The sequence below is a fragment of the Capra hircus genome, chromosome 24 (genome assembly GCF_001704415.2).
Source record: "Capra hircus breed San Clemente chromosome 24, ASM170441v1, whole genome shotgun sequence".
NCBI classification, from domain to species: domain Eukaryota; kingdom Metazoa; phylum Chordata; class Mammalia; order Artiodactyla; family Bovidae; genus Capra; species Capra hircus.
Window position 1 is genome coordinate 41,813,876 of NC_030831.1, and position 21,736 is coordinate 41,835,611.

The 21,736-nt window shown below is 37.8% G+C and overlaps 1 protein-coding gene across 2 annotated transcripts in view; it reads left to right on the forward strand.

Annotated features, from left to right (window-relative positions):
• ANKRD12 (ankyrin repeat domain 12) overlaps positions 1 to 21,736 on the forward strand; it is a 98,975-nt gene that overhangs the window by 13,832 nt on the left and 63,407 nt on the right. The window lies entirely within an intron of this gene.

Sequence of the window (21,736 nt, forward strand, 5' to 3'; positions counted from 1 at the left end):
CTCTGTTTAGCCTCTTTGTCTCCCCTGCTGTGCTTCAGTTCTTGCTGTCCTTCCCTGTGGCCTGCTCTCTGTGGGCGGGTGTAATTTCTTGGTCTGGAATACAATCGTCATTTTCTTGTGGGAAAATGTTATGGAATAGCTGCCAGAAAACATTGTGCTAAAAATCAACCATGGCTTACTTTGAGAAGATATGTTAAAGCAAGCATGAACCCTTGCTTGGTTGTTTATATTTCAAGCAATTTGGCTGTCTAAGTGCTGCTCTCTTTTACACCGCTGGTTACCTTTGTGGAATTTTGAAGGTAATACACACATAGAGCTAAACTAAATTGACTATTTACAGTGCATTTACTTGATACAGTCTTCTAAATTAATACTGTGCTTTAGGGCTTTCCTGCTAGCTCAGTTGGTAAAGAATCTGCATGCAATGCAGGAGACCTGGGTTTGATCCCTGGGTTTGAAAGATCTGCTGGAGAAGGGACAGGCTACCCACTCCAGTGTTCTTGGGCTTCCCTTGTGGCTCAGCTGGTAAAAAATCCACCTGCAATTCAGAAGACCTGGGTTTGATCCCTGGATTGGGAAGATCCCCTGGAGGAGGGAAAGGCTACCCACTCCAGTATTCTGGCCTGGAGAATTACATGGATAGTCCATGGCGTCGCTGAGTTGGACACGACTAAGCAACTTTTACTTTCACTTTTAGATTTTTGAAGGAGATAATATACAGCAGCACCAACACAAAGTGCAACCTATTTTACTGGATTGAGTGTCCCTAATCTTTTGTTTGCTTTCATATTTTAATGGCTGGATTAGAAAACATAAAACACAGAAAGTACCTCTTACTTCTTCCTCAAGCTCTGTCTGAGGTACTTCTCTCATCTGCCATCTCATCAGTCTTTCCCCTTGGGTTCTAACCAGAACACTGTAGTTCTCCAGAGCAAACCAAGTGGAAGTTAACCTATTATTTAAAAAAAATTTTCATTTATATATTATGTAAGTAATACCTGTTTATTATAAAAATTAATATAGAACTATATAAAATAGACCATAGACATTTCTTAAGAACTGTAGAAGATATAGTCTTAAGGACAGTGTTAAAAAGACAATTTATTTTAAAGGAAGTGGTTGTTTTCATCTTTTTCATGCTGTTGGTTAAATTTTTGATTTTTATGATACTGATTTCTTGGTCTGAAATACAACCATCATATTCTTGTGGGGGAATGTTATGAAATAGCTGCCAGAAACATTGTGGTGAAAATCACCCACAGCTTACTTTGGGAAGGTATGATAAAGCAGACATGAACCTATTTCAGAGACTGAAACTCTTAACTGTTTAAGTAGTTGAGATGGTAGAGAGGTCCAGTTCTTATTCTAGAAATACAGCCATATTTAAGGTTTATCTTAAAGCTTTTCTGTTAGTTTGAGAGTTAAGCTTTTGGTCTTTGTGCAAATAAGAAGTGTTTAATATGTATGTCTGATGGTTCACTTTTTTTGCATGGGTAATGGTTGTTCAGTCACTAAGTCGTGTCCGACCCTTGTGATCCCACAGACTGTAGTCTGCCAGGCTCTTCTGTCCATGGGATTTTCCAGGCAGGAATACTGGAATGGATTGCCATTTCTTTTTTCCTAGCCCCAGGGATCGAACCCAGGTCATCTGTGCTGCAGATGATCTCCTGTATTGCAGGCAGATTCTTTATTGACTCAGCTACCAGAGAAGCCCTTTTGCATGGGGGAGCACAGCAATAAGGATGTCAAAATTGTTTAGTAGTTTAAGCTGTCATTTTTGTATTCATAGAAATGTAGAATGGAGTGAAATTGTTCTAAACCTCTGGAATCAGGATTTTGGAAGAATAGAAGTTCTTCAATGTAATCTAGCCTAACTTTACTTTCAAGAAGAAACAGAAGTACTGAGAAGGAATGAAGGTCAACCAAAAAGTCAGTGGTAGACTCAGAATAGAATCTTGGACTAAAGTCTCCCAGATCAAATCACAGAGAAAATAATAGTCACTTTCCTAACTGAATGACTCTCTCTCTCTCTTTGAAAGGATGAGCTCCATAACTTTTTATTTATTATTATTTTTTTAAAGTAATCATTTTATTTTGGCAGTGCTTCATGGCATCTTAGTTCCTCAACCAGGGATGGAACCACTGCCACCTGCAGTGTAAGCATGGAGTGTTAACCACTGGACCACAGGGTAGTCCCTACTCTTAAGGGTCATTTGAATTCTGTTGATTTCATCTTTTACTAGTTACATTTTTTCCTCAAAACAATTTTGGAAGAAACATTTTTACTTTCAGCATAGCTGTAGCCCAGTGGAAGCTGGATCAGGAAAAAAGTTAGGAATTTCCATTCCATTCATATGGTTCCATCTTTACTTTCTTTAGTTAGAATGTAAAATTGCTGGTAAATTTAGAGGGCAGCATTTGAGTATTTTATATGCACCAAAGACTGTGTATGTAAAGATAACATTTTCTCATAGCCTTATTATTTGAGCCTTACCATTCCATGATGTAGATGAAGACATTAAGTGTATTCTCTGGGGATTTCTGGACTGTGAGGCAGACTGGGGACACTCCCTTCTTTTTCAGTAATGTATATGGAAAGCTAGATAAAAATAAAATATTTTAAAAACACATCTGAGCTTGAAAGCAAAAAAGCAGAATCAGCAGGTGCTTGAAATGGAAAAAAAACTCAAAGGCATATTAGGAAGCAGAAATTGAAGCTCTGTCCTAAAAGGAAAACTGGAACCCCTAGGCCCAGGAATGACAGGAAGCTGTCCCCAGATCAGTAAGGGTCTGAATGGTTGATGAATGGGGTTGAAAAAAGAGTCTGCCAACCTGGGGTTGCATCTCCTGGTGCGTCTTCTTCCTGTCCTTTTATTGTTAACTGTTTTTGTATCCTTTTTGGGTTTCTTTTACAAAGTATATTGCTGAATCTTATTTTTACCCAACCTCAGAGACTCTTTATCTTTTAATTAATGAGTTTAATCCATTTTCATTTATTGTAATTTTCATAATATCTGTTGGAAATTATTTACATTCTATTTACTATATTTTTGTTCATTTCCCACAGTTTCTTAATCTTATAAGTATATTTTAAAATATATTTAAATATGTATATTTTCAAATATATATTCAAATATGTATGTTTTCTTTCTTCCAAACAAGAGAAGTACTTTACCCACTTTCTCAGTTTCCTTTCGTCTCTGCCACTACACCTCCTGCCCCCACAAGGTCCCAGCAGCCATGTTGATGTTTTGTAGAATTTTAGTTCTGTAGAGGTATTCTTCAGGCATCCATCCATCTGTCATTTTTCTTTTTGTATGATATACTAGATCTGTTAGGTTATTCCTAACAAATAACCTAATTCCCTAACAAATAATTAATTCCCATATAAGAGCTTCCCAGGTGGCTCACTGGTACAGAATGTGCCTGCTGATGCAGGAGACATGGGTTCGATCCCTGGGTCGGGAAGATTCCTTGGAGTAGAAAATTACTACCCATTTCAGTATTCTTAACTGGAAAACTCCATGGACAGAGGAGCCTGGTGAACTACAGTCCTGGGATCACAAAGAGTCAGACATGACTTAGTGACTGAACATGCATGCAATTACCATATATCACATAGTGTTCTCACAGATTTATTTCAGTGAAGTGCCTTCTTAAAAAAACAATTTTCAAACAGGTGTTTTTATATATGCATTCTAAGACCTTTTTATGCCTGAAAATATGATTTGTTAACCCTCACTTTTAAATGATAGCTTAGTTTGATTAAAGATTTTTGGTTTGAAATTCTTTTCCCTTTACATTTTGAAATATTTCTACATTATTTTCTTGTCTCTGCTGTTGCTTTTTGCAAGTTGTGATGTCAGCTTGATTTCTTTTCCTGTGTGTGTGACCTGCAGTTCCTCTCTAGATTTTGAAATTTTTGTGTATCTTTTTCAGTCTATAGTGTGCCTGGGTATAGTTCCTTTTCTGTCCTGTTTGGCACTTGGATTCGTATTCATTCCGTCCTTCTTTCATTCAACAGTTAGCTACTTATTGGGAGTATGCCAGGTTGTATTCCAGACATTTTCATCTAAGATCTTTGATCTTTCCTCAGTTCTGGAAAATGATTGTCATTTTCTCAAGTAGTTTGTCTTCAGTTTTTTTCTTTCTGGGAATTATGTTAATATGGATTCTATTGCTTCTTGTCTCTTCTCCATCTCTTAACTTGAATGTTTTTCTTAAAAAAAAATTCTCTCTTGATATCTTCTGCAACTGTCCTCTACCTGATCTTCTAGCTCGCTAGCTCATTCTTTTGTTTATCCATTTACCTAATCTGTGGAGTTCTTTATTTCAGTCATCGTACTTTCATACTCTGCATTTCTTCTTGGTTCTGTTTAGACCTGCTGCATATTGGAATTTTCTCTTATTTCTTTGAGAATTTTAAATGCGTTAAAAATTTTCTCACATGTCTGTTCCATTAATTCTGTTCCATATGGTTTAGTTTGAGTTGCGATTTTTTTTCGGTGGGAAACTAATACAAAAAAGCAAGTCAGTGGTAGCATCTGATTTTTAGTTTTAAGAGATCTGACCACTGATGGCTGCTTGTAGAAGGAATATGTGTGTGTGAGAGAGAAGGGAGGGATAGAGTAAGAATACAAAAAGGGAGATAATTTGGCTAGCCTAAGTGGTAATAGTGGCTTGGGTTGGTTAGCAATTGATATGGAAAGACATGGGTTTAATTTGAAATGTGTCTTAGAGATGGAATCAATATTTCTGAGTTTTTGGCTTAAGTGATGGATGGATGGATGGTGGTGCCATTTATTGAAATGGAGAAGAAGGGTGGGGAATGTGAAGAAAGTTTGACAGAGAAAATTAAGAATTTTCTGTAGTAATTTTTTGGCTAAACACCCATGTGAAGATGACAGGTAAGCAGCTGGGTAGACAGATTCGGAATTTTAGAGGAGGACTAGAGATACAGACTTGGAAGGGAGTAGCTCTTCAGTGGATCAGGTTGTTTAGGGAGTGTGTTAGGCCTAACAATCCCTGAAGCAATTTATGAGGAGAAGCATCTGGGCCGCATGATGTGTGTGAGCATGCGTGTCTGTGTGTGTGTGCAGGAGACTCAGAAGACACAGGAGAAGGCAGTGGCACCCCACTCCAGTACTCTTGCCTGGAAAATCCCATGGACGGAGGAGCCTGGTAGGCTGCAGTCCATGGGGTTGCTAAGAGTCGGACACGAGTGCGCATCTTCACTTTCACTTTTCACTTTCTTGCATTGGAGAAGGAAATGGCAACCCATTCTAGTGTTCTTGCCTGGAGAATCCCAGGGACGGAGGAGCCTGGTGGGCTGCCATCTATGGGGTTGCACAGAGTCGGGCATGACTGAAGCGACTTAGCAGCAGTAGGGATTAAAAAGGGATCCAGGATCAGGTCCTGAGTTACTCCTGACACTTCGAGTTTTTGCAGAAGAGGAGCCATCAGGGAAATAGGAATTTTGCATAACCTTTAGCATAAAAATATACTGTACTTCGTTTAGCTAGATTTTATAAAATGAGTAGGCTATTTCCCCAGTGTTTTGGATACAAGTAACCTTGTAGCAAATGCCTTTGTGTATTATCTTTGCATATTTGTATAGTATACCTGTAGGGTAGATACTAAATTGGATTATTAAGACAAAAGGCTGTGCATCTGTATTTTAATAGTTTTTCCAGATTCCACTCCAAAAAGGTAATCCCAGTTTCTTTGCCATCAGTAGTGTATGAATATTCATATGTATGATTTTCCTTATTCCTTGCCAACACAGCCTTAATTCTGTCAGTCTTTTAAATGAAAAGTTATCTGTTACTTTCTAGTTTTAAAATTATGAATGAATCTGAATATTTCTCTGTGTTTACTCCATGTTTGTATTTCTTGTTCTTTGGACTGCCTCAAGTTGTCTTCTGATTTTTTTTTTAATTGATTTGTTACAGCTCTTTGATTACTAGTTCTTTTTCATATGTGTTGCAAATATTTTCACTTGTCATCTGATTCCTATTAATGATATTTGCATTTCTAGTTTAGCATTATTTGCATGCATGCTCAGTTGCTAAGTTACTACAGTTCATGGGATCTTTGTGATCCCATGTAGCCTGGCAGGCTCTTCTGTCCATGGGATTTCCCTGGGCAGAAATACTGGAGTGGGTTGCCATTTCCTTTTCCAGGGGATCTTCCTGACCCAGGGATTGCACCCGGGTCTCCTGTGTGGCAGGTGGATTCTTTACCACTGAGCCACCTGGGAAGCCCCATGTAAAGGAATAAGATTGTTATTAAAGACTGTCATTACAGATAGATGGGAAGAGTTAAATGTGAAAAAAAATTACAAGGAATAAAAGAAAATATATTTTCAGATCTTGGAATAAAGATAGTTTGAGCCTAAAAGAGAAGAAAGGGTCCATAAAGAAAATAGAGGCATAAAATATATGTTTGATTGTATAGTCCATTGTACACTCATATTCTTAGCATAGTCTCTGTCAGTGGATAAACAAAATGTGGTTTTTACATACAATAGATAGAATATTATTCCGCCTGTAAAAGGAAGGACATATGTTACAACATGGATGAACCTTGAAGACATGGCTAAGTGAAATAAGCCAGTCAAGAAAGGATAAATGTTACATCATTCCATTTTTATGAAGTACTTAGAGTAGTCAACTTCATAGAGACAGAGAATGACATGGTGGCTGCCAGAGACCAGGGGGAGTGGGGAATTATTGTTTAATGGGTAGAGTTTCAGTTGGGGTAGATGAAAAGGTTCTGAAGTTGGTTGCTGGTAGTGGTTGCACAGTAGTGTGGATGAATTGAACGCCACAAACCTACACATTAAAAAAAAATAAGTGTTGGCAAGGATATGGAGAACAGAGAACCCTTTAGCACTATTGGTAGAAATGTAAATGGATATAACCACTGTAGGAGACTGTATGGAGGTTCCTCAAAATATTAAAAATATAATACCTTATGATTTAGCAATTCCACTTCTGGGTATTTATCTGAAGAAAATTAAAACACTAACTTGCAAATATATTATTTATAATAGCCAAGATGTGAAAACAACTGCAGTGCCCATCTATGGATGAATGGATAAAAAAAAAGTGATTATATATACAATGGTAAATTATTCAGCCATAAAAAAGAATGAAGTCTTGCCATTTGATAACGTGGCGACTTTGAGGGTATTATGCTAAGTGAAATAAGTTAGACAGGAAGACAAACACCGTAGGATCTCTCTTAGAGGACCTTAAAAAAAAAAGTTCATAGATACAAAGAACAGATTGGTGGTTGCTGGAAGGAGGGGAGGGCAGAAATGAATAAAAGAGGTCAAAAGATTAAACAAAAAAGTTACGGGTAAAAAGGAATGTATCATGACTGTAGTTAACAACACTGTATTGCATATTTGCAAGTTGCTAAGAGACTAAATCTCATAAAAAATTTTCAACTATGCATGGTGATGGGTGTTACTAACTTACTGTGATCGTTTTGCAATATATGCAAATAAAATTATTATTGTGTTGTACACCTGAAACTGATGTTTCATGTCAATTATAAATTAAAGAATGATTAAAAGTGGTAAATTCTATATTAAGTATATTTAACCACAGTTCATTTGTGTATATATGTGTATTCAAAAAAACAGTATGGTTTGTCATTTGGAAATCATAGGAAAATGATGCTTGCTGAAGTAGATATGCCAAAGGAACCCTAACAAAATTCAAAAGAGGGAAAATAAGTGGCTAATGTGCAGTGAAAAGGTTTTAATATTAAGAAGTCAGATAACCTAAGGGATTGGAGCATGGGATAGAGATGGGAGGGAGACAAGAAAACCAAAATGGGCAGTATTTGAGGCAGAGATGAAGGCTATCAATGAAGAAAAGTCAGTATGGAGTGGAGTGACTGGGGGGTAGGTATGCAGGTGCTTTCTGTGAAAAGGATCAAGGCAAATGTTGCTTTAACAGTTCCCAAGCCATTAAAACTACCTGGGGGAACTTCTTTGTGTAAAATAACCTGTTTGCTTTAGAATAGTTTTAGATACACAGAAGAATTGCAGAGATTTAAAAAAAAAAAAGGCAGAGATAGAACAGAGTTCCTGTGTACCTCACCCCAGTGTCCTCTGTGATCAGTGTCTTTTGTATACATTTATATAATTGATACATTCTTATTAACTACAATCCATCCTGTATTCCGGTCTCTATAGTTTTTACCTAATTTCATTTCTCTGTTCCAGGATCCTGTTCACGATACCTGATTACATTTAGTCATCATGTCTCCTTAAGTGCTCATGGCTGTGATAGTTTCTCAGGTTGTTGTTGTTTTTGATGACCTTGAGAGTTTTATAGAGTACTGGTCAGGTGTTTTTGTAAGGTATCCCACTGTTGAAATTGACCTTTTATTTTTCCTATGAAAAGCGTGGACTTATGCATTTTGAGAAGGAAGATTACAGAGGTAAAATGCCCTTTTTAACTATATGTTATCAAAAAGGTTCAGTTCAGTTCAGTCGCTTAGTTGTGTCCAACTCTTCGCGACCCCATGAATCGCAGCACCCCAGGCCTCCCTGTCCATCACCAACTCCCGGAGTTCACTCAGACTCACGTCCATCGAGTCAGTGATGCCATCCAGCCATCTCATCCTCGGTTGTCCCCGTCTCCTCCTGCCCCCAATCCCCCCCAGCATCAGAGTCTTTTCCAGTGAGTCAACTCTTCTCATGAGCTGGCCAAAGTACTGGAGTTTCAGCTTCAGCATCATTCCTTCCAAAGCAATCCCAGGGCTGATCTCCTTCAGAATAGACTGGTTGGATCTCCTTGCAGTCCAAGGGACTCTCAAAAGTCTTCTCCAACACCACAGTTCAAAAACATCAATTCTTCAGCACTCAGCCTTCTTCACAGTCCAACTCTCACATCCATACATGACCACTGGAAAAACCATAGCCTTGACTAGATGGACCTTTGTGGGCAGAGTAATGTCTCTGCTTTTGAATATGCTATCTAGGTTGGTCATAACTTTTCTTCCAAGGAGTAAGCGTCTTTCAATTTCATGGCTGCAGTCACCATCTGCAGTGATTTTGGAGCCCCAAAAAATAAAGTCTGACACTGTTTCCACTGTTTCCCCATCTATTTCCCATGAAGTGATGGGACCAGATGCCATGATCTTCATTTTCTGAATGTTGAGCTTTAAGCCAACTTTTTCACTCTCCTCTTTCACTTTCATCAAGAGGCTTTTTAGTTCCTCTTAGCTTTCTGCCATAAGGGTGGTGTTATCTGCATATCTGAGGTGATTGATATTTCTGCCGGCAATCTTGATTCCAGCTTGTGCTTCTTCCAGCCCAGCGTTTCTCATGATGTATGCTGCATATAAGTTAAATAAGCAGGGTGACAATATACAGCCTTGATGTACTCCTTTTCCTATTTGGAACAAATCTGTTGTTCCATGTCCAGTTCTAACTGCTGCTTCCTGACTTGCATACAGACCTTGCTGAGTTAGAATTTGTAGGGTTTTTCAACTTACTCCTTCCTCCCCTTTCCATGTTGTGTCCTGTGGAAGGAAGTTACTGTGTGGCCCACACTTAACAGTAGGGCTTTATGTCCTACCACCTTGAGAGCAGAAAATCCCCAGGAACTACCTGGAATTCCTCATGGAAGATTTGTTCTCTCCTGTTCTTTGTCTTAATCATTTATTTGTGTCACTATGGACACAGATATGTATACCTTGGATTATAACCCAGTAGTTTTACTTACTCTGTTGCTCAGATTATCGTGCGTTTGCCAACGGGGACCTCCTTCAGTTGATATCTGTATCCCTTTGACATATTCCCATTGTTAACTTTACATGGTTACATATTTTTTGAGCACTTCCTTACTCTGGCAGTATGAGAGTATCCAGACTTACTTTGTCTGTGTCCTGCCGCAGTCTTAGGATCAGCCATTTCTCTAAGGAGCCCAGAATCTTTTCATTGGAGAAAAGTAACACTAACCAAGATCTTAGGTGTGCTCCTTGTTAGTGAGGTGTTGTTGCTTCCAGGCTCCCTTAGCTGACAGGAAGGAATATATGTATGTGTACTAATTCTGTATATGTATATCTATGAATACTTCTGTGTGTAACTGTAGCCATTGGGTTGGCCAAAAAGATCCTTCAGGTTTTTCTGTACCATCTTACATCCAACTAGACATGAATTCATATTGATGTCTCAGACAGTAATCCTCTGCTGCATTCCAGCCTTCTCCTGACCTGCCTGTCTGGAGCGTCCTGCTCCTGTGGTGAGAAGACCATCTCCTACAGTCCACTGTCCATTTTCTCAAATGTTTGTTTCCAGAGGACATGTGTAGTGATTTCAGAATTGCTAACGTGTACTTCCAGGGGGATTTTTTTAGTGAAATAAAATTCCTATAATATAACTGTACAATTCAGTGGTTTTAAGTATATTTATAGTACTATACAACAGTCACCACTAATTCCAGAACATTTTCATCATCCAGAAGGAAACCCTGTACCCATTGAGCAGCCAGTCCCTGTTTTCCCTCTTCCCCTGGCAGCAACAAAGGAGCTTTTCAAAAAGTGGTGTTTGTCTTGCCTCCCTAGGTATCGTTTCAGTGTATCTAAAGATGAAGTTAGAGTCTGTATCTTTAAAAAAGTATTCTGCTTTGCTTCTGATAAGCAAGCAAGTTTGAATTACCATGTGGCATGAGCCTAAAAGAAGAGCATATTTTGAGTAAATTGAAATGTCATAAAAGTAGTAATGTCAATCAAGGAGCACCTCATCAAACCTAAAAATACTGCCAGCACAGTTTGATCATCTTTAAATTAATAGCAGCCTAGGGTTGAAATGAGGGAAAGCATTATTTTAAACTGTCACTTTGTTGCATCTATGTTTATGTTTCAGTTGTTTTAATCTGTATAGTCTGTATTTTTCCATTACTATGTCTTGGTGTCAGTAACTTTGTTCTGCTTGTTTTCTCTTGGGGGTATTGTTTTGCTTTGTTTTTGACCTTTTTTAAACTTGTACTTACCTTAGTCCAATCGTAGGAAAATTCTCTCTTCCTGCCCCCACTACCTTGGTAAAAATACGTTCTTAAGAAAGTACTCATTGCCAAGTAACTCTGGAGCTATGCTAAAGCCAAGTATATCTGATAACTTAGTTGGGAAGACTAGCTGGCACACTTTGAGTTAGATCTCTTCTGGTTTTTTAGATGGAAGCTAAAGACAAAAGCCTAGTGGTTTGTGATTCCCCAATGAAGAATTTTTAAGTCAGACTTACAGTTGAAAGAGTGACTAAAGACAACAGAATAAAATGGTGTTTAAAGCACTGGTTCTGAGGGTCCAGTACTCACTAAAGCCGAAAGACTAGGAAGTGTCTCAGAGACACTTTTCTTTAATTCTTAAAGGAACACGTCTTGTCGATTTTTACCGTAGCATACAGCTTCACAGGTTCTGTTATCCATTTCTCTTCTCCAAAATTCTCCATCTGTACTGCCAACCAAAGGTGTTTTTTCTCTCATTCTTATCTTGCCTATAGCCCACCAGCATCCTCTCTCTCTCCTTTGTCTTTTAACTTGCCCTCCTTTTGACATGTTGGATAGTTTTTTCCCCACAGACATGGTGCCAAAGTTTATTTGGAGTAGCTTTTCAGAGTATCTTCGCAACAACGGTTGGACTCTTCCTGTTGGCAGTTTGTACTCTCCGCTAAAAAAATAAACTTCTCCCCAGATAGTTAGCTTTAAGCTTTAGTATAACAGGCAGTTCATAAATAAAAAAGAAAAACTTAGAAATGTTTATTGAAGAGGCAGGTAGTTATTCTGTCTGACCTGCACGCAAGACTTAGCATCATTGCAGTTGCCTTGCTTTCAGAAAGGATGCTTATCTGTGTGTACCATTGTTCTTTAGTTAGTTGTATTTGCTTCTGCTGTTCTTGTTTGTTACACCTGTTTGATTAAACTTTGTGAGTAATGATATACATTTTTATCAACAATAATATTTGGCAGATTTCCAACAAACTGGACTTTTGGGGGGCATGCATGCATTGTGTCCCCCAAGCATCAAGCGTGTATTGTGTCTCAGAAATGAATTGATAAGGCTCCTTTTGCTAAAGCAAATGTGTGTATAATCCAAGAGAATTTGTGGAATGATTTTGCCTACTAAAAAGAATTTGTTAAGGTAGATGGACGATGAGATCTTTTTTACCACCTTACACAGGTCAAGAGATTTGAGATATGTAGCTTTCTTCCAGTTGTGATTTTACACCTGCCCTCTCAAAAGCAATTTCTAGAGATCTCCATGAAGGATGCTTTGAAAAATCAGTTTAGAAAATACTGTTTAAAGTTACATTTAAATGTAAAGCACAAGCTGGAGTCAAGATTGCTGGGAGAAATATCAGTAACTTCAGCTATGCAGATGACACCACCCTTATGGCAGAAAGCAAAGAGGAACTGAAGAGGCTCTTGATGAAAGTGAAAGAGGAGAGTGAAAGAGCTGTCTTAAAACTCAACATTCAAAAAACTAAGATCATGGCATCTGGTCCCATCACTTCATGGCAAATAGATGGGGAAACAATGAAATCAATGACAGACTTTATCTTTTGGGGCTCTAAAATCACTGCAGATGGTGACTGCAGCCATGAAATTAAAAGATGCTTGCTCCTTGGAAGAAAAGTTAAGACCAGCCTAGACAGCATATTAAAAAGCAGAGACATTATTTTGCCAACAAAGATCCGTCTAGTCAAGGCTATGGTTTTTCCAGTAGTCATGTATGGATGTTAAGAGGTGGACCATAAAGAAAGCTGAGCACCGAAGAATTGATGCTTTTGAACTGTGTTGTTGGAGAAGGCTCTAGAGAATCCCCTGGACTGCAAGAAAATCCAACCAGTCCATCCTAAAGGAAATCAGTCCTGAATATTCATTGCTTCCAATGAATATTGGACTGATGCTGAAGCTTCACTACTTTGGCCACCTGATACAAAGAACTGACTCATTGGAAAAGATCCGGATTCTGGAAAGCCTGAAGGCAAGAGAAGAAGACGACAGAGGATGAGATGGTTGGATGGCATCATCAGCTTGATGGACATGAATTTGAGCAAGCTCTGGGAGATGGTGATGGACAGGGAGGCTTGGTGTGCTGCAGTCCATGGGGTCGCAAAGAGTTGGACATGACTGAGCGACTAAACTAAGCTGAAAGAATTGGATAGAACTTAAATCATTTTCTACTTGTAATCTAAAAGAAAGAAATGTTAACTGTGGTTTATAGGCTTCTGTTGAGACTATTTCAAACTTAAAAATACAAGAAAGCAATAACTAAAACAATTTTTCTGTCTAGAGGAAAAAAATCGACTTCCAGGGAAGCCAGTATTAAATGTTATAATTAATAAGCAGTGACAAGAAACTAATGGTTGCTCTAAAATCTTCCCGTAAAAAACAGAAACAGATAAACCTAGGAGAAGAAAGCTATGGAGTGTTTATAGCATAACTAACAACCTGTAGAGGAACAAACTAGTGATGATACCAGTGCTTGAATGCTCTTCAGAATCCATTTCATTGTAAGTTAAAATACTCTTCCAAAGAGTTATCATCCTGTGAAAAAAGGAAATGATAGTAAAATGTTTTGTTTTGTTTTTAAAGAGACTATCAGGCTGCCTAATGTGGTTATTTTAAAATTAGATGGTAACCCACACACCCACATACATACACATTGTGTTTAGTATGGTAGGGAAATCCGCTATTTTTAATTTTTCTAAGTGAATTCTTTTCTGAGATCTTTTATATGATTAAAAATGATCCATCATTTAATTTGTTTTTCAAACTTCCCTGATGATAAGAACCACTGGGATATTTATTGAAAGGACAAATTCCTACGTCTTTTTCAGACCTACTAAATGTGTAGCACTTATCATCGAGGACTTCTGGGGCCACTATTGTTTATTATCTTGATAAATTTTAAGTTGTTAATGGATTCAGTTTTTTTGACTAGTAATCAGATGATGTAACTTGTGCTAAGTACAGATTCTGTGACTATTTAGAGAGCTGTGAAATTTCTAAGTGTTTTTGAGAGTAGCATACATGTAGGAAGGGGGAACAGTGGAAGGTGACACTGAATATATAGATGGTTCAAGACAATGATACTAACCAACCAGAAATAGTCACCCATCCATTACTCACCACTGTGTAAGAAATTTAATGAGTTTTTGGTATAATTTTGACTCAGCTTAAAAAAAAAACAAAAAACAAAAAACAACCAACCTTTGTTCTTAAAGTGCTTACACTAAAAGAATAAATGGCATATGTGCAGTTTCTTCATCCAAAGGATGTTTAGTTTATACTCAAGTTTTTGATGTACCTATATTTGCTATCTTGGTACTTCTGAATAGCAACTGGAATAGTTTATTAGAAACAAAGTTATTCAGATAGCAATACTATTAAAGATAATTTTTTTTTAGTATCCCTTGAATGATCACAAACAGGAACATCATTTTAAAAAAAACTTTAGAATGCTGAATCACTTTTAGAAAAAGATATGTTTTACTACTGTGATTAAGTAGAGTAGAAAAACTCTTGAATATAATAGCATACATTTATGGATTGTCAGCCCCAGAATTAAGTTGCTGTCAGATGAATACGTAGTCTCCTTGGTCTATAAGAAGCAAGAATGTATTTATTGTAAAGGAAGAAACACCTTTGAAAAGGTAGAATCAAAACTTTTTGACTGTTTCTTTTAGCTGTTAGAGAGCAAAGGAAGTCTTTCATAGAGCTTGCGGCCCTTAACAGGTATTGCTGTCTCTCTGCAGTCTTAGGGCAAGGAGGTTGAACAACAAGCAGTGTTGTAATAGTCACCAAAACTATCATACAAAGGATGAAGTAAAGAATAACTCTTCTTAGCCTTGGGAAGATACCACCAACTATTTTCACTTGTAAAGCGCTGTACTTTCCATCTAACCCTTGGCTATATATATGAGTTCTGGTTCCCCTACACCTTCACCAATACTTGGTCTTCCTTACTGTTTAATATTAGCCATTCTCATGGATGTATAATGGTATCTCATTATTATGTTCCTGATGACTAATGAGATTGAACATCATTTTCTGTATATTCTTTGATGGACTGTTTAAATCTTTTGTTCTTTTACGGTTGGATTATCCTAATTGATTTGTTATTTATTTATATATTCTGGCTATAACTCTTTTATAAAGACATAGTTTGCAAGTATTTTCTCCCCGTATGTCTTGCTCTTCATTTGCTTAACAGTGTCATTTAAAGCACAGAGTTTCCTCTGTGAAGTCCCACTTAATCCATATATTTTCTTTTGTAATAAATTTTTGCTTTTCATAGCCTATGTAAGAAATCTTGGCTAACCCAAGATCACTAAAATATTCTCCTGTGTTTTCTGCTAGATAGTATAGATGGATGCATGCTTTTTCTGCATCTGTTGAAATGCTTATTTCTCTTAGTCTGTTAATACAGTGAATTACCTTGATCGATTGCCAAACATTAAGCTGATCTCAGATTCCTCGTGTAAATCCCACGTAGTCATGATATAGTAATTTTTTTTATGTAGTTGGATTTTTTTTTTTACTAATTTACCAATTTTTACAAATTTTACAAGTTTACTAAAATTTGGTTGACAGTTTTGTTATATGATTATAAAGTATATTGCTCTGGAATTTTCTTGTAAAAGACTGATTTTGCTATCAGAGTATTGATGGACTCATAAAATATATTCTCTTTCCTTTTCAGGAGAGTTTTGTAGAATTTTGCAGAGTTTACCACTGATGCTAGGAGTTTTCTATTTTTCCTAAATATGAAATTGAGTCATTTTAAAAGTATTGACCTAGTGAGACTGTCTAGTTCTTTGAACTTTGGTAGTCTGTGCCCTTCAAGGAATTTGTCTATTTCATTTAATTTGAATGTATTAGTATAAAGTTTGTGATGTTCCCCTATTTTCCTTTACCTATTGGTATTTTTAGTATCCGTAGTAATGCTCCCCCTTTCATTGATTGTTTTGATTTTATAGGTTTTCTCTCTTTTATTTCAAATCAGTTCAGTTGCTCAGTCGAGTCCAACTCTTTGCGACCCCATGGACTGCAGCACGCCAGGCTTCCCTGTCCATCACCAGCTCCCAGAGCTTACTCAAACTCATGTCCATCGAGTTGGTGATGCCATGCAACCATCTCATCCTCTATTGTCCCCTTCTCCTCCTGCCTTCAATCTTTCCTGGCATCACGGTCTTTTGCAGTGAGTCAGTTCTTCGCAACAGGTGGCCAGTATTGGAGTTTCAGCATCAGTCCTTCCAATGAATGTTCAGGACTGATTTCCTTTAAGACTAATTGGATCTCTTTGCTATCCAAGGGACTCTCAAGAGTCTTCTTGAACACCACAGTTCAAAAGCATCAATTCTTCGGCACTCAGCTTTCTTTATAGTCCAACTGTTACATCCATACATGACTACTGGAAAAACCATAGCTTTGACTAGATGGACTTTTGTTGACAAAGTAATGTCTCTGCTTTTTAATATGCTGTCTAGGTTGGTCATAACTTTTCTTCCAAGGAGCAAGCATCTTTTAATTTCATGACTGCAGTCACCATCTACAGTGATTTTGGAGCACAAAAATAAAGTCTGACAATGTTTCCATTGTTTCCCCATCTATTTGCCATGAAGTGATGGGACCAGATGCCATGATCTTAGTTTTCTGAACGTTAAGTTTTAAGTCAGCTCTTTCACTCTCCTCTTTCACTTTCATCAAGAGGCTTTTTAGTTCTTCACTTTGTGCCATAAGAGTGCTGTCATCTGCATATCTGAGGTTATGGATATTTCTCCCGGCAATCTTGACTGCAGTTTGTACTTCATCCTGTCCAGCATTTCTCATGATGTACTCTGCCTATAAGTTAAATAAACAGGGTGACAGTATACAGCCTTGACATACTCCTTTCGCAATTTGGAACCAGTCTGTTGTTCCTTGTCCAGTTCTAAATGTTGCTTCTTGACCTGCGTACAGATTTCTCAGGAGGCAGGTCAGGTGGTCTGGTATTCCCACCTCTAAGAATTTTCCACAGAAAATTTTGTACAGAAGAACAGTACAAAAAAGATCTTCACGACCAAGATAATCATGATGGTGTGATCACTCATCTAGAGCCAGACATTCTGGAATGTGAAGTCAAGTGGGCCTTAGAAAGCATCACTACGAACAAAGCTAGTGGAGGTGATGGAATTCCAGTTGGGCTATTTCAAATCCTGAAAGATGATGCTGTGAAAGTGCTGCACTCAATATGCCAGCACATTTGGAAAACTCAGCAGTGGCCACAGGACAGGAAAAGGTCAGTTTTCATTCCAATCCCAAAGAAAGGCAGTGCCAAAGAATGCTCAAACTACCGCACAACTGCACTCATTTACACGCTAGTAAAGTAATGCTCAAAGTTCTCCAAGGCAGGCTTCAGCAGTACGTGAACTGTGAACTCCCTGATGTTCAAGCTGGTTTTAGAAAAGGCAGAGGAACCAGAGATCAAATTGCCAACATCCACTGGATCATGGAAAAAGCAAGAGAGTTCCAGAAAAACATCTATTTCTGCTTTATTGACTATGCCAAAGCCTTTGACTGTGTGGATCACAATAAACTGTGGAAAATTCTGAAAGAGATGGGAATACCAGACCACCTGACATGCCTCTTGAGAAATCTGTATGCAGGTCAAGAAGCAACAGTTAGAACTGGCCATGGAACAACAGACTGGTTCCAAATAGGAAAAGGAGTACGTCAAGGCTGTATATTGTCACCCTGCTTATTTAACTTATACGCAGAGTACATCATGAGAAACGCTGGGCTGGAAGAAGCACAAGCTGGAATCAAGATTGCCGGGAGAAATATGCAGATGACACCACCCTTATGGCAGAAAGCGAAGAGGAACTAAAAAGCCTCTTGGTGAAAGTGAAAGAGGAGAGTGAAAAAGTTGGCTTAAAGCTCAACATTCAGAAAACGAAGATCATGGTATCCGGTCCCATCACTTCATGGGAAATAGATGGAGAAACAGTGTCAGACTTTATTTTGGGGGGCTCCAAAATCACTGCAGATGGTGACTGCAGCCGTGAAATTAAAAGACGCTTACTCCTTGGAAGAAAAGTTATGACCAACCTAGATAGCATATTCAAAAGCAGAGACATTACTTTGCCCACAAAGGTCCACCTAGTCAAGGCTATGGTTTTTCCTGTGGTCATGTATGGATGTGAGAGTTGGACTGTGAAGAAGGCTGAGCGCCGAAGAATTGATGCTTTTGAACTGTGGTGTTGGAGAAGACTCTTGAGAGTCCCTTGGACTGCAAGGAGATCCACCCAGTCCATTCTGAAGGAGATCAGCCCTGGGATTTCTTTGGAAGAAATGATGCTGAAGCTGAAACTCCAGTACTTTGGCCAGCTCATGCGAAGAATTGACTCATTGTAAAAGACTCTGATGCTGGGAGGGATTGGGGGCAGGAAGAGAAGGGGACAACCGAGGATGAGATGGCTGGATGGCATCACTGACTCGATGGACGTGAGTCTGAGTGAACTCCAGGAGTTGGTGATGGACAGGGAGGCCTGGGGTGCTGCAATTCATGGGGTCGCAAAGAGTCAGACACGACTGAGCAACTGAACTGAACTGAACTGAAAAATTTTCCGCAGCTTGTTGTGATCCACACAGTCAAAGGCTTTGGTGTAGTTAATAAAGCAGAAGTAGATGTTTTTTTTGGAACTCTCTTGCTTTTCAACGATCCAGTGGATTTTGGCAATTTGATCTCTAGTTCCTCTGCCTTTTCTAAATCCAGCTTGAACATCTGGAAGTTCACAGTTCACGTATTGTTGAAGCCTGACTTGGAGAACTTTGAGCATTACTTTGCTTGTATGTGAACTGAGTGCAGCTATTCGGTAGTTTAAACATTCTTTGGCATTGGAATGAAAACTGACCTTTTCCAGTCCTGTGGCCACTACTGAGTTACCTAAATTTGCTGGCATATTGAGTGCAGCACTTTAATAGCATCATCTTTTAGAGTTTGAAATAGCTCAATGGGAATTCCATCACCTGCACTAGTTTTACTCGTAGTGATGCTTCCCAAGGCCCACTTGACTTCGCATTCCAGGATGTCTGGCTCTAGGTTGGTGATCCCACCATCGTGATTATCTGGGTCATGAAGATCTTTTTGTATAGTTCTTCTGTGTATTCTTGCCACCTCTTCTTAATATCTTCTGCTTCTGTTAGGTCCATACCATTTCTACCTTTATTTTGCCCATCTTTGCATGGAATGTTCCCTTGGTATCTGATTTTCTTGCAGAAATTTTTCTATAAAATTTTCTTGAAGATTTTTCTATAAATGTAAATTAAATCCAGTCAGTTCACATTGATGGCATTTTTTCAGTCCTTTTATATCTTTGTTGATATTCTGTCTTACTTAGTAGTGAGCCTCTAACTATAACTATCAATTTGGTTATTTCTTCTGTCAGTTTTGTTGGTTTTTATTTCCTGCACTTTGAAGGTCTGTTGCTAGTTAGATATATGTTCTGTGAACTGGTCCTTTTATCAGTATGTAATATGTAGTGTCCTTCTTTGCTTTGAGATCTGTTTTGTCTGATATTAATACAGTTACTTCAGCTTTCCTTTGAGTATGCTTACATGGCATACCTTTTTCCATTCTTTTACTTTTAATCTACTCATACCATTATATTTTAAGTGAATTTATGAGTAGTACATAGTTTGATCATTGTTTCCCTCTTCTCTGACAATCTGTGTCTTTTAATTGGTGTTTTTAGTATTTGCATTTTATATAATTATTGCTATGTTTCGATTAGGTCTATCATTTTATTACTGTTTTGTGTGTTCCTTCTCTTTTTCATTCCTCAGTATTTCTGTTTCTGCCTTCTGTTGGGTTATTTTTACATTTTTAACGATTCAAGTTTTACTTACCCAGTGTGATTTTGATCACCTCTTTGTGCATCGATCATTCTGATGATTACATTATGTATCTTAGGCCCAGAACATAATTATATATCAAATACTTGATTGACTAAAGTAATATTTTAAAAATCCATTTGTCAGTTTTCTTGCTGCTGAGATTTTCCAAATTCAGTTATTGATTAATAATAGCTTTTTCTAACAGTCTATTAATACAATATTATTGCCATGTTTAATTTTAATTTTAAAAAATATTCATGACATTTCTTCATCCACCAGTGACTTGTTTCACTTGATCTACAAAAGAGATAGTGTTTTATCTTCATAGTTTTGCCCGGGTTAGTGCATGTTGATGCTCTGCAGCTCAGTTCTGCTTTTGAATCAGAATTTGTCTGTTTAGATATGACTTGTAACTCTAACTCTGTAAGCTTTGCATAGAGCTGGCTTTGAGGACAGTGCTATGTTTAAATGACTCTTTATATAGTAACAGTAGAAACAGTTAAATGACCCCAAGGGAAACTTTGCCTCTTTTGTGTAGTGTCAATATTTTCCCTTTATTTCTTCAAGTTTGCTTCCTGTTCTATAAAATGAAAGATTTGAACTATTTGAATTCCGGAAGTTTAATGTGTTGCAGTATACTCTTAATTTTGCTACATTCAGGTTAATTTAAACTCGTTTTGATAATTTACCAATTAATTCAGTTCAGTTAAGGATATTTTGGTTATGTTTCTATTGAAACCACAAATTTTAAAGCACCAATTTGAAGAATATAGATTTTTTACTAATTTTCTATTCCGAATGTCTGGATTTTAATAATTCCTATAGATCCTAGAATGTATCTTACTTAGATCCATACCCCCTTATAGGAAATTTACAGCATGAAATAATTAGGATTGTCAGTTGTTATGCTTGTTGCTGTGGCCCAAGTCCTGCTCCTGTTGGCCGACAGCCTCAGTGTAGCCGAAGGCGGTGCGGGAGAGCTTTCTGTGGTCATAGAACAGATAACGGTGCCAACAGTATAGATACACTGTGTAGTGTGGGAGCAATTTTTAATTAATTAACTTTCAACAACCCTGTGTGGCTAACAGACAGCAACACAGGTCTAGTCTACCTGTTTTGTATTGTAAAACCCACGTTTTGGAATTTTTTCTACATCTCTCAAGCAAAAAGCTTCCAAGAGGCTCTTTGATCTGTTAAATCAGTTTGTAGAGCAGGAGACAGAAGACTGAACAAGTTGGAAAGAAAACGATACGTAAAGTATTACATACAATTACAGTATGATAAGGATTAAATCAGTGTATAGGCTATAGAGTTACTAAATACCTGGGGGTGTCTCGGAGTTCAGTGAGTGAAAAGAAACCACTCTGGGGATTTTAAGTAGTGAGGACTTTATTTAAAATAGCATTAGATGTTATAAAATTACTCATCATACCTAGAAATAATTAGAAACAATTTCCAGACCAATGCAGAACTACCAGAGAATCTGTTACGAGCTCCAGCTGCTGGAGCCATGCTGGGTGGGGTGACAAACACTTAACTTCCACTTCGACATGGCTGGTTACCCCAAAAGCTAAGGTTAGATACTAGTCTAGAGAACATGGAAAGCGATGTAATAGTAGTTTTCTTCTTTTCAGTGGCAAGCTGAATGGGCTTGAATAGGAGATCTTTAATTAAAAGCTTAGATCGTTAAATGAAAGCTTACTTTAGGCTAAGATAAACCTAAGAAATGACCTTATAGAGACATAGAGGAAACCAAATTGCACTAATTGTGGTGCATAAACTTTAAGTAGGTTTTATTGCATACCTTTACAAATAACCCTTATTTATCCATTCTT